The sequence below is a fragment of the Symphodus melops genome (assembly GCF_947650265.1).
Source record: "Symphodus melops genome assembly, chromosome: 11".
Lineage (NCBI taxonomy): Eukaryota > Metazoa > Chordata > Actinopteri > Labriformes > Labridae > Symphodus > Symphodus melops.
The window spans coordinates 25,976,353-25,988,852 of record NC_136701.1 but is presented as its reverse complement, the minus strand read 5'-3'; the positions used below and the strand labels follow the sequence as shown (position 1 = coordinate 25,988,852).

General features: G+C 47.5%; 1 long non-coding RNA gene across 2 annotated transcripts in view; it reads right to left on the bottom strand.

Annotated features, from left to right (window-relative positions):
* LOC306831648 overlaps positions 1–12,500 on the bottom strand; it is an 89,847-nt gene that overhangs the window by 38,447 nt on the left and 38,900 nt on the right. Inside the window, exons 1-2 of one of the 2 annotated variants that reach the window (XR_013780100.1) lie at positions 9,888–9,966; positions 8,446–8,623 (exon numbers count right to left, since the gene is read on the bottom strand). This is a non-coding gene — a long non-coding RNA (uncharacterized lncRNA). Of the gene's footprint in view, positions 1–8,445; positions 8,624–9,887; positions 9,967–12,500 lie in introns of those variants that run through there. The other variant, XR_013780099.1, reaches the window with a different exon arrangement.

Sequence of the window (12,500 nt, the reverse complement as noted above, 5' to 3'; positions counted from 1 at the left end):
GGTGGAGCTCTAAAGCTGATCTGTGTCCTTGTTCCTCAGTGTGCAGTGAGACGTTCACACTCCCTGTGCTCACTGTTTCTCTTCTTTGACTGATGTGACCTCTGACCTTTCAACGTGTGACCTCGCAGGAATGGACACATGCACGGAGGGAAATGAAACACAGGACGCAGCCTGACAGTCGGCCTCACTCCATGAATCACTCGTCCTCAGCAGATTTGGAACCAGGGCATGAAAGCTCTCCATCCATATTCCATGCAGCTTCTCTTCTTTCCTCTCTGTTGTGTTTTTGATGTTTGTTACAGGAAAAGGTCACAGCGCTGCCCCTCCTCACATGATTTACGAGGAGGACATGTGACCTGCTCCTCTGTGTGGGAGGCGGCTCTGCTTTCTGTTATTTCCTCTCTTTGTTGTTCGTTCTCACGCTGAAGAAAATGTTCCGTCTCTTTTTTATAGAAATTTGATTGAAAGTCGAACATCGGTTCGTCTGATCAGGAGAATCCAACACGCTCCCTTTAAAAGTCCTCATCTTACTGTTGAAGGACTCAGAACTGATCTTGGTCTTAGGACCGGTCTCAAGACCACTTTATGAAGGTCTTGTCCCTTTGCAGTTTCAGTTTTATCCTCCAGTGTCGGCCTCCTCCCCCTCCACACAGGATGATGATTTCTCAGTGATGTTGATGGTACTGGTCTCTACCCAGTCTCGTCCTGCCATGGTCTTGGTCTTGGAGCACTCTTGGTCTTGGAGCACTCTTGGTCTTGGAGCACTCTTGGTCTTGGAGCACTCTTGGTCTTGGTCTTGGAGCACTCTTAGTCTTGGTCTTGGAGCACTCTTAGTCTTGGTCTTGGAGCACTCTTGGTCTTGGAGCACTCTTGGTCTTGGTCTTGGAGCACTCTTAGTCTTGGTCTTGGAGCACTCTTGGTCTTGGAGCACTCTTGGTCTTGGTCTTGGAGCACTCTTGGTCTTGGAGCACTCTTGGTCTTGGTCTTGGAGCACTCTTGGTCTTGGTCTTGGAGCACTCTTGGTCTTGGAGCACTCTCGGTCTTGGTCTTGGAGCACTCTCGGTCTTGGTCTTGGAGCACTCTTGGTCTTGGAGCACTCTTGGTCTTGACTACAACACTACCCCTGTTCTGATGACCCTCCGTTGTCTCCTCCCTGAGACTAAAACGTCTCGTAGTTTTGAGAGCGTCACGCTGCACGCCGTCTCCTTGGCGTCTCCTCGGCGTCTCCTCGGCGTCTCCTCGGCGCCCTTGAAATGACCCTTGAGAAATAATGGGAGTAACAAGAACGTGTGCTCTCGTCCTGTGATTACATCCTCATGAATATTCATTTCCTACCAAGACGAGCTGCTGAAGGAGGCCACACGACTCCTCGCTTTTCTCTTCTCATTAGGCGGCGCTGGTTTCCGTTTGTCGTCACCATGAAACACGACTTCCTTTGTGCAGAAATTAATAAAGCTCCTGTGTTTGATTGTTTTCGTCTGTGCTCACATTTCCCCCCGAACACGACGATGACTGAGAGCTGTCTGACGACGTCCGTTATTAATCTTCCTCGCCGTTAGAGACAGCGGCCTTTTCATCGGCAGAAATCTAATTAGATCATCATGGAGCAGTTTTTCATCCTAACGACATTCAAACCTCTGAAAGTGTGGCACAGCAGATTTTAATTTGCTTTGATGTCTTTCTGCTGGTTACGATCGACAGTCGGACTGTACGGACGAGGCGGCCATCATAGCAGCGAGTAACGTGACGTTACTTTGATCACTGCATCAAACACCAGGAGACTATTTGAAACAGAGTTTTAGATTCAAGCTTCTTGCTTTGTCCTCTTGATGCTACACAGAACGAGTCACTGTACTTGACTTGTCCACCACCAGGGGGCTCTCAATCTACACTGCAGTAACTGCAGAGGACATCGAGGCTGCTGGGGAATCATGGGAGTTCTCTCTGCACTCACGAGGCGTGAGGCACGCTGCCCAGCGGCTGCACTCGCCTCCTGGATATCTGAGCAGTGTTGTGAACGCTTACGTAACCTGTATTATGACAGGGCGCCATCTTTGTCGTTGACCACTGATCGCAGATGGAAGTTTGGGTCAGAAACTAAAGTGTGAAAATGTGGAGTTTATTTTAGTGAGTTACAGACAGACCAGGCTGATGAGCTCAGGCTGTGCGCTGAGGCAGAACAACCACACGAGCCCTGCTGCCTCCCTCCTGACTGGATCAGGATGCAAGCTGCTGACTTATGCTACTGCAACCAACGCCGACCTTTGTTGTCCCGCACAGGCCGTGCACAAACCCTGAGCACAGGACTGATTTAAGTCACCAGCAGGTCAGAATAACGATGTGCTGGTTGTTCATACAAAGAACGAGGCTCATCATCCTGTGAGCCTGCTCGAGAGGAATCGTCCGACAAAGGCAGGAAGGATAAACGTTAAAGTCAGGAGAGAAGCCGGCTGACATTATGGCCTTTAAATGACGCTCCGAGCTGGTCACGGTGAGAGCAGTGCACTATGGGTAACTCTTGAGTAAATAGTGTGACAGGAGAGTTAGCCACCGTACTCCTGGCCCACGCCATCACCATGACAACATGTCTCAATGTGTTGGCGTTTTCACCTGTCCATCACGCCACGCCAAGCTGCTCTGTGCTGAACGTGTTCGTACATGACGTCCTCTTCACTTCTGAAACGTGGAAAAGTCTGACTCTAATAGTCACGCTCGTCCGGCTTCTCGCTCGCTCGCTCTCTCTCTCTCTCTCTCTCTGTCTTAGCTGCGTCCTCTTCCTGTTAGCCTCAAACAGAACTCGACTGAGGATCGGGCTTCCTCGCTTCATGTCCTATTGTTTACGGTGAGAAGGCAGAACAAACACCTAGCTGTGGGAGTGTCACCCACCTGGGGGCGGGGCTACTGCCCTTTGTGATTCAGGCCATGTCCACACGGATATTTATAAACTGTAATTACTCAGTTTAAGTGTTTTAACTGTTCACAGGAATACAAGTGAATGTGTTTAAAGTCTTCATTGACAGTGACAATAACTCATTTTCACTCACAGCGTGTTTGAGCCACACGTCTCCCGTCTCGTACTGCAGGGCGCTCCACCATCCTGTCTCAGCTTCCACACTACCTCCCCACTCTGTTGGACGTGAATATTGTGTTTTCATCATTAAGGGTTTTTACTGGAGACAGGTCCAGTAGACCCTGATAATTAAGGCTGTTTGAGAATCTTCACATTCATTGTTTTAGGCACGGGGTCGTCATCAATCAAACATGGCCTCTCACTTATTAATCGAGTTTGAAATCAGGTATTTGTAAGTTCTAGACGAATGTGTGCATGAGAAGATTATGGCTGAGGCGGACTAAAGGGAGAAGCACATTTCAGAGACGTCAAAGCTGATGGACCACTTCTGTAATGACAACGTCAGAGTCGAAGATCAGAGACTCCCTGAAGCTAAAACTCATTTAGTTTCATTGTCTCCACACACAAAGGTAGAAGGAATACTATAACACACACACACACACACACACACACCTCCCCATCATCATCAGATCACACCCTCATTCGAACAACGTTCACATCCAGAGCGAGACACGTGGCGGGCTGACGGATGGGCCTGCTTCAAACGGAGCGATGAAACAATTACTCCGGTGCTCCATCTCTGTCGGCACTCTGTTCACAAGAGTGCAGCGTTCAGATAGAAAAGGAGAACATTGCTTACAGCGGTGACCATTTAAATCACTGCTGAATGAGTGTGTGCTTTCACTTCCTCTGGAGTCACTGAGTCCTGAGTTTCTCAAAGATCATCGAGGAAAAGAAACTTCTTAGGAACGTTCAGTAGCATTCCCTCAGTGCTCCACCTGCCCCCCTCCCCTCTGTGCTCCCTCTTAAGCCACGCCCCCTCACTTACACCACGAGCACCGTCCCTCCGGAAGATGACCTCAGCTCATGTCTTCATTGTGTAGAAACTACTTCATCTCATTCAGCGCTGAGTAAACTCTGACACAGATGATTGACTTTGTTTGTTTTTCAGAGAACAGGGGTTACTCATTTCTGTCAGGACCTAAAGACGGTTTCTACCAACATCTGAAAAAGTGGATCTGGAGGAAATGAGCGACCCGGCCTTTAAGTTACAGTGATCAGCAGTAACAGAGGAGAGGACTGGATGATGCTCCTCCGGTCCGTGTGCTCTGGTGATTAACTGGCAGGAAGTGTCCTGTTACCATAGAGGTGTGAATGTGTTCATTATGAATTACTGTCAGGTATTTGTGGTCACCGCAGCGTCGTTACTGCAGAATTAATGAAGCTACTTACAAGCGGAGGTAATTAGTGAGTGAGAGGAGAAAAGAAGGAGCAACGATACGAGAGAGAGAGAGAAACACGGAGAGGAAGTCTGACCTTATTTTACACCTGCTAACAAGTAGAGCAGATCTGTGAAGCTTCAAATTCACCCTCGGCTCTTTTATTCCAAGATCATTTTACGGTCATCGTTGTAAAGTATGTGTTCCTCTTTTTAACGTTACGTATCAACTACTGCAGTGCACTTACACCACCCCGGGACTCCCACAGCAATCTGTGAATCACAGTGAAAAACTTCTCTGCACAATGTGAACATTAAATATGAACTAAAAATATAAACAAGTCATTAAAGACTAATATGTGGAAGACTGGGAAAGGAAACAGTGGTGATGAAGTAAATCTTTGTGTGTAGATCATTTAAATTACATCATATATGAACATTCACACAGACTATTATTTCCAGATTTATTTCACAGAGACAGATCAAGAAGATCTAACAATAATAATAATAATAATAACAATAACAATAATAATAATAATAATAATAGCAGGGTCTGACACTCTGACAGGTTTCCTCTGACTGAGTCTGATCAGAATCCTGAAAACAAATATAAAGTGTTGATCCTAAAATAAAAAAAGGAGGCGAGCTTCAAAAATCTAAACTCAATGAGATTTTATAAAATGCAAATCTATTTCACATATTGTGACATATACTCCTCCGCTGCATGTTACCATATGATGACTGCAGAGACATCATGTAAAATGTAATGTTGAGTGTGAGCATCATGTAAATGAACTCTCTGAGAGGAGGACGCAGGACAGAAGCACGCAGACGGGTATTTACGGTGGCGTCGGCGGCGCTCAGCGAGGTCGAATGACTGTAAATCCACAGAAGCAGTTTCAGTGTAATGACTCCAGCCGAAGTAAAACGGGGACAATCTGTGAAAAAGTGATGAGACAAAGAATTACGAGACAGGGCTGTTTAAACGGAACTCCCGATGGCTCGTATGAAAATGCTGCGTGCTCATTTCTCAGCTCTAATCCCGTTAGCCACCGGAACAGACTTTCATTACGGGGACATTATCAGCCTCTCCACACATACATGGGGGGAGAGGGGGGGGATATGAGCAGGAACAAGATTTCTATTCATCAGCTCACTAATGCACTCAGCCACCTCTCTCCACCTCGAGCCTGTCACATTTTGTGGAGACAACGTTGAACAGAAGAAGCACTCAGTCTGATTTACGGCACCGATGGAAGCAAAGCTGACGATGATCAAAGAGTCTGCAGCCCGATATCCAACGCTGCCATGCTCTTAGGACACAGACAGTTTCAGTAATAATCTAACAAATACTCATCTCCTCCTCTTCAGTGTAAATCAGTGTCCTCGCTCCTCTTCATCATGTGTGTGAAGTGTGTTGTTGTAAATCCACTCTGATCCTGTATTTGATCATGTCTATAAACCCCTCTATTTCAGCCCTGCTCAGAACAGGCTGTTTCTGTGTCTGTAGCTTTAAATATGTAAATGAGCTGTGTCTGACCACGCCCCCTCTCTGGAAGGGCTCGGGTGTACTCGCTGCTTTCTGGCTCCATGTCCTATTGTTTACGGTGAGAAGGCAGACTCAGAGGGCAGAACAAACACCTAGCTGTGGGAGGGTCACCCACCTGGGGGAGGGGCTACTGCCCTTTGTGATGTCATGAAGGGAACATCTCCAAACAACACATTTTCTGAAAGGTGGAGCAGGCAGAAGACGGAGAGGATGGACTTGTCTCATCATTGGGGGGTTTGGAGACAGAGACACATGGAGGAGAGGAGTTTAAAGAATTTCACCGTTAATTTTTCTAAAGAATTCAACATTTGAAGAGAGACGCTTTTGTGCATTTTGGCTTTTAAGCCAATTTGAACTGTGATAAGCTATAGTAGACAAAGCCTGAAGCCCCCCCCCCGTCCTCTTCTGCTGAAAGCGATCCTCCTCTCTGTCTAAATGTTTGATATAAATTTACAGGAATGGAAGATGGGAACACGTAATGGGACGTCAAACTCATAACATAATAGCTTGGCTGCTCTCGAGTGTCACAGAGCCGTGTAATCATCAGTAAGTTACGTACGCCGCCGAGCTCAAACGGCTGCTAAGTGGTGCAATTTATTCAGCCTTGTCACATTCAATTCAGCACTTCTCACTTTTTTTGCTGTTCTTGTCATAAGCTTAATGCTGGTAATTGCCTCCACAATGTGAGCGTTAATTTAAGGAGTTAAGAAAAGAGGAGAGAGAGACACCTGCCTCCTCACCTCAAAGAAGACGCTTTTAACGTCTCCATCAACACGCTCCATCCTGACGGGTGTGTTTACTCTGAGTGCAAACCAGCAGATATTCAGCCCTCCACCTTCATCTGCCAGGAGAGCGTTTGTGGAAACACTCAGAACAGAAGGGAATGAAAAGGAAGAAGAAGACCTCATGAAATGCTTTCACAGGACGGCGTTAAAGAATGAGTCCTTCGTCCCGTTCCAGGAGCTGCACTTTCAGATCCAGCACGTCAAACGCCCCTCGAAACGCAATCCAACTTTTCCCCCCTGCTTCCCCCGCCTAACGCGAGAGGAGGGGGTTGGAGGCGGGCGCTTCAGGATAGAGGAGGCGTGGCCTAACAGCAGTTTGTTTTGGTTGGGGCAGGAATAAACTTTTCCTGATGAGAGCCGCTCACATGAAAGTGACGCCTTCGATTTACACGTTTCAGAAAAGAGAACATGGAATATTTCTACCACTTAGCGAGCGCTAACGAGCCTTCACAGTAATCTGCATCACAGCCGCGCTCAAGGTCACCACAATGTTAAGAGATGGAAGTAATACTAAGAGACAGGAACCTGGAACAATAGCCTTTATAAATAATGTCTGTCCAAAAATGCTAATCCCCCCCCCCCCCCCACAAACTGCAGAGCAGCCAAGGAAGGGTCAGAGCTGAGCGAGCTTCTTCTCTATAAGACGAGCTCGATGATGGTCGGACAGCCGATGTGCAGAGAGACAATGTAGGAGGACGAGGTCAGAGTCAAACAGCTGCTGCAGCCTCTGTACAAGGGGCACATGACACAACCGCTAGGCCCCAAACAGGCTGCTTTAAATCACTGATGGAGACATTAATATTTACTGAGGGAGAAAATCAACAGGCCAGAAGGCCGATATGACACTGCAGCGATGTCATATTTGAGTTATTCTATTCACAAAGATGCAGCCTGAAGTTCTCTGACGAGCCCCCGACCTGCGTTCGTTAATGATGCGGAGAGCGTGAGCGTGCGGCTCAGAGAAAAGCTCGCCTGATTACAGCGAGGCGTCCTGCCTTCACTGAGAGTCACACGCTGTTTTGTTGTGAACAGAAAAAGTACAGTCGGCGTAACTACGGAGTGTGTGTGTGTGTGTGTGTGTGTGTGTGTGTGTGTGTGTGAGTGTGTGTGTGTGTGTGTGTGTGTTGAGGACAGCGGGTAGTGGTCCGACACGGCGTGCAGCATTCCTAACAGCTGTCAAAGATAAACCTCTGTCACCGCCCGCCGTGCAGCTAATAAAGTCAAACTGTGACCTAATGAGATTTCCCTTCGCTCTCTTTCTCCACACTTCCTGCGACGAGTCCGGTGGAGACGAGCGTGCGGCGTGGGATAAGGTGCACGTGGATGTGCACGTGTAGGTGCACGTGGATGTGCACGTGGATGTGTCATTTCATGATCAAGTCCGGACGCCAACGACTGCCTGAAAGGAATACTACAGACCCGCACTCATTACAGATCTGTGTGCACCGTTTCTACTGTTAGGCCTAAATCTTAACCAATGACACAAAGAATGAAAGTCATAGATCAGCCATGTTTTGTCGGAGTATCGCAGGAAGAATGGAGGGAAAAACAGATACTGAGGAAAAACCCCAGAAAGATAAATGAGAGGAAAGGAGAAGGGACAGGACAGTGTCCCTAAAAGAAAACAAACTCAACAAAGGAGGTCGTGCGGGTCTTTATTTACACTCTAGGATTTATGGCGTCCTGCGTATGCTGTGTGGCATGGGAGCCATCGCCTCCTGGCCGGAGGAAGCGACATCATTTCAAGCTCGAGTGCTCGCTGCGACGTGGAGTGTGCTGCCAAAGAGGGCACGTCTCCAGAATACAAACAAAAACCACTGACCTTTTCCCCAACAACTGCTGTGTTCATCCGAGTCGCAGCACAGAAAGGCCTCTCTGTCGTCACACTGGAGCCTCTGTCTCCCCGCTGACTCTAAACGCTCACGGCCAGCACGACTCTCCCATCACATCCGAGCGCGGCGCCGTCGAGACGAGGCTGTTCCATGATACGCCACCGACCTCTGGGGAAGAAAGTCGACTGTTAGGAGCGTTCTCTGGAAAAGCTGAAACATATGAAATCGTCCCGAAGCGATCACGCCACTTCTGTCTCTACATGAACGCTCCATACCTGTGATGCATTGTGGGTCACCGTCCTACGGCAGTCTGGGAAACACTCATGAACATATAAGACTTCCTTTATGATTGGGGTCAGATGGCGTCAGATTTATATTTCATACCTCCAACACTGAATAATAAATGTCAGTAAGGTGGCTGACTCCCTGAAGTGGAAATAAGGAACACGGGACGAGGGTGAAAATATCCTCTCACACTTCTATGAGTGCATCACTCTGTTTATTGTTTCCTGGGGGAGTGTCTTAACTGCCCGCGGGTGACAACGCCGTTTCTATTTCCCTCTCTGTGGCGTGCACGAGGGGCTCTACACGCCACTGACACTCCATTTTCTAAGTTACAGAGCGGGTTAGTTTGTTGAACAAAGTGGAGATAACGGAGCATTAATAATATCCACATCTGTAATCCAAACGTTGACCTTTGACCTGTGTCGACAATGAAGAGAAACTTTATTCAGCTCACAGAGCGCCAGATATAACTCCTCACCTTCAAAATAAAATCACACTTCAGTCTGTCCACCTTCAAAATAAAATCACACTTCAGTCTGTCCACCTTCAAAATAAAAGCATCACACTTCAGTCTGTCCACCTTCAAAATAAAAGCACCACACTTCAGTCTGTCCACCTTCAAAATAAAAGCACCACACTTGTCTGTCCACCTTCAAAATAAAAGCACCACACTTCAGTCTGTCCACCTTCAAAATAAAAGCACCACCTTCGAAATAAAAACACCACCCTTCAGTTTGTGAACCTTCAAAATAAAAACACACGTCAGTTTGTCCACCTTCAAAATAAAAGCACCACACTTCAGTTTGTCAACCTTCAAAATAAAAGACACTTTTAGACACACAGTTTGACCATGGATCCTGCATGAAGAATCGTGATATCTAACGCCTGTGTGCAGATCTGTTTTCCACTTTCACAACAGCCTGATTTTATTCAAGAACTTTCTTTGAACATGTAACGTGCAAACATTATTTCACAGTGCAAAACTGTGTCTCATCATTCTTTAGAATACTAAATAACTCCTGTTAAATAACTTCATTTTAACAGAGTCAGCCTCAGCTGTCACGAGTGAGAGCTGAAAAACAGGGAGGAGGAGCCAACTGCAGATAAAACAAAAACGGATTTATTCAAACCACAAAACAAAACTTACTTTTCAAAAATAACATCCAAAACGAGGAACAGGAAACAAGAAACACCCAAACAAGCCGCCAGAATCACTGAGACTAAATAGACCTGGGGTAATCAGACACAGGTGAGACTAATGACACAGGTGAGGACAATCAGGGTCATCAAGAAAACACAGAGAGACAACAGTGAGGACCAGAACTACAAAATAAAACAGGAAACACTAAAGACTGAAGTCAGAAACACAGAAGAGATCCACACTTTGCTCTGCTGGCTCTGTTGTAGTAACAAGGTTGGCCTTTGACCTCTTCATGGATGAATGTGTGTGTGTGTGTGTGTGTAGAGGGCGGGACATGATGCTGATCCACATGCACACTTGATTCCCAGTAAGGAGGGTGCACATGTACAAAGGGAACGACATGATAAGAGAGTGATTTCATCCTCAGTCTCAGCTCCTCTCTGCATCGGACACAAAAACATTCACATGTTGACAAAGGCAGCGTTTATTTATTACAGAGCTTTGTGCTGCTCGCTGCATTATTTATGTTCACAAATATCCTCCTGCGGAGCAGAGAGAGAAAATATCCAGCTCCTTTGTGTTGTCTTTGTGCTGCTGTTCGTCTTGTTTACATAAATTACACCTCTTTATGCTCACAGATCGTCGTGTGCTTTTAAAGAAAACAATTACACTAAAAGCAAAGACACACATGTGGCTGTCTATCATGAACACACACACACACACACACACACACACACACGTTGTAAGCATCCAGCCCACTGATTGGCTGAGTGTCTCCTGGCTGCCACACCTGGTCTGGCTGCGTCACCATGTTTGCTCATGGTGCTGCAGGTGACACGCCGAGATCAGCCCATTGATAGGCGCCTGGCTGTGTGTTAATAATCACACACACAGATGGTGGAGCGGCTGATGGTGTAGCTTCCTTCTCAGGGACGAAAACAACTTTGAGTCTGATTCATGAAGGAAGAGCAACGATTGTCTCCAGATTGTTGGATTGAAGGATGCGATGGTTTCTGAAAGGTCAAAGCTCGGGAGCCAATTAGATGAGATCACAGGAAGGAAACATTAGTTATGATTAGCTAGCTAACGAGCTATAATTATCTAATTATCTAATTAACAATGAATGAGCTGAATGATAGGAAGTGATTGGCTCCCGGTTCAGAGGTTTAAAGATTTCTCAGTGTGAGTGAACTGTCGACGTGAGGAAGTCCAGATGACAGTCTGCCGGAGGGAACATCATGTCATCAGTTCATCATTTGATTTATCAATCCTGACCGTTGTCATGGTGATGGCAGCCGCCATGGTCAGAGACAACATGACAGATCACACTCCCGTCTTTGCTCTACCACATCGAGCGCCGCCATAAACCTGCGAGAGTGAAGTGGGCGTGAGTTTGTTTAACCCTCCAATCGTGAGCGTGCACTGTCACCGTGTGAGGTAACAAAGAGATGGTGAGCGTCCCTCGCCGCTCCGCCTCCACGCCGCCTCCAAAGAGTTAGCCGTCGGGACAGAGACAGAGAGAAAGAGAGGGGTCGTCATAGCAACGATGTTGACGCTCCATGTGAACGTTCAGTTATCTGCACAAACTGAGAACTATCACACACTTTAAAACCTGTTCAGTCGTTACAGCCGACTTTAGGGTGGGAACCAGAGGGTCGATGGTTCAAGTCCCGGTGAGGAAGTCTATGCAAGTCAACCTCGTGAGCCCTGCCGATGTGCCCTTGAGCGAGGCACTGACCCCCCCCCCCCGCGCTCGCTGTGTGCGGCCCCCGCACCCTCCAGGATCCTGTTTGTACGTGTGTGCACTGGGTGTGTGTGTGTGTGTGTGTGTGTGTGTGCACTGGGTGTGTGTGTGTGTGTGTGTGTCAAACTGAATTAATAACAGAAGGAGAATAAGGAGTCTTCAGTTTGCAGATCTCCACACAGTTCTCAGAGAACAGAAGGACTGCTCCTTTAAAAACCTCGGGGGGGGGGGGGGGGGGGGGTGAGCTCTTATTCACCATGCTGCTTACTGGCTTTGTGTCTTTAAAGGGTTAATTCCGTTCAGTGAGAGCGAGCGAGCAGCACGCTATTTTTATCCCAGCTGTAATGATGATGTGTTTTCTTCTTCTTTCCTCTCCTGAGACGACAGACTGATTTCATCTCTCTGTGTTTACCTGTGAATGTGACAGTGTTGAAGAAGATGCATCATAAATCCAGCTGAGGACAGAGCGAGGACAACAGCTCCACCTCTTTCTGTCCTCACGTCTCGTGTGACCGCCGCCTCATAAAAGACAACCACTGGTGATGCCAACGCCTCGGTAGAAGCCTCCTCCCTCTGCTCCACCAACAGCCCCACCTCTGCCATCAAGAACACACACACACACACACACAGATGTGTTCCCGCTCAGTGCCTCAAAGTTGTCTGAAAGTCACGCCCAGAGAGAGACAGAGCGAGACAGTTTGGGACTAAGAGGGGAGTTAAGAGGCCGTGATAACAGCATTAAATGGCTCGGCAGCAGCAGCCGGCCTCAGCCGAGCGTTCACACAGCCGGGTGCAGGAGGCCAACCAGCAGGGCTTTACCAGCATCAGACCACCAAGGCCTCTGTCACAAGTGACTGAGATGAGCGGCAGCACCT